Source organism: Octopus bimaculoides, chromosome 20 (genome assembly GCF_001194135.2).
Source record: "Octopus bimaculoides isolate UCB-OBI-ISO-001 chromosome 20, ASM119413v2, whole genome shotgun sequence".
In the NCBI taxonomy this organism is placed as follows: Eukaryota; Metazoa; Mollusca; class Cephalopoda; order Octopoda; family Octopodidae; genus Octopus; species Octopus bimaculoides.
The window spans coordinates 36,272,594-36,274,047 of NC_069000.1; positions in this window are offsets into that span (position 1 = coordinate 36,272,594).

A 1,454-nucleotide genomic window follows, 5' to 3' on the forward strand; every position below is an offset into this window, starting at 1 on the left:
ATATATATATATATATATATACGTGTACGCATGTGTGTGTGTGTGCCCTTGTCATTACATCATCATGTCATGATTGTAAATAAGCATCACCATCATATAAGCGATGTAGTTTGCTTTTAGTCTTGCATGAAAAAATGTCTGGTCGTAGGGAAATATCACTTTATGTGGAAAAAGGTGAGGGTTGGTGACAGGAAGAGCATCTGGCTGTAGAAAATCTGCTTCAACAAATTTCATCCGATCCATGCAAGCATGGAAAAGTGGACATTCAATGATGATAATGATGGTGATGTAGCTGAGTATTCCACAGATGTGCATACCCTAAATGAAATTCTCACGTATAACCAGCATGATGGTATGAGATAACTGTGGGCCTTTAAATAAAGTTACAATCCATCTCACAGGTTTCTATACAAACCAGGAGCTAAACAGCAAACACCATAAGGAGACGTCTTCACGAACCAGTGGAAGAATTCCCAATATTACCAACAACAGTCAGAGAAAAAGGGGGAAAAAAAAATACTTCATAAATATTGACAAAAAATTCTGTTAAAATTTATTCAAAACATCCAACATTATAAACATTTTCTAATTTCACCAAATACTCTTACATCATATAATACCCTTGTACAGAAAAATTCACACACACAAAAACCTTCTCTCTAGCACACACACATATATACTGCCCGTTATAGTAATCTGGTTACACTGAAGTAAATTGTTTATGAATATAATACTTCTCGCACAGCGAAAAGACAATGAATTCAGAAAAACCAATTGCAAAGCCCACTCAGTTTGTAGGAAACAGCTTAATTGGAAGGATATAGGACAGGCTTGCATCGGCACTGGTAAAACACTTCCAGGTAATGTCCATGATTTCAGGCCTTCACATACACAATTTAACAGATTACCTTCCATATATATATATATACATATATATATATATATATACATACACACATATATATATATACACATACATACACACACACACACACATATGTGTGTGTGTAGTAAATAAAATGAATTAAAATCTAAGCTGTATCTTCAGGAAGCACTTCTGCAAATACCAGCTATCAATTAATTGTGTACATGTGTGTGTGTGTGTGTATATATATATATATATATATATACACACAATCACATCCAATAGTGTTACACTGCTAAACTTAGTGGGCATTTGAGCAATATGTTCATGGATAGTTGATGGGTGGGATGTGGGGCTGATGGAATGGAAGAGCAATAACTCGTGAAATATGCATGTACACTCATTACTTTTTTTTATCTATCTTTGATTGCATTGTTTACACACACACACACACACACATATATATATGTTTTTATATATGAAATGTCATAACTTGCAGTTCTGGCTCTAAATTCAATAGAAAATCTATGGGGGTAAATTTAAGGATATATATATATATATATATATATATATATATATATATATATAT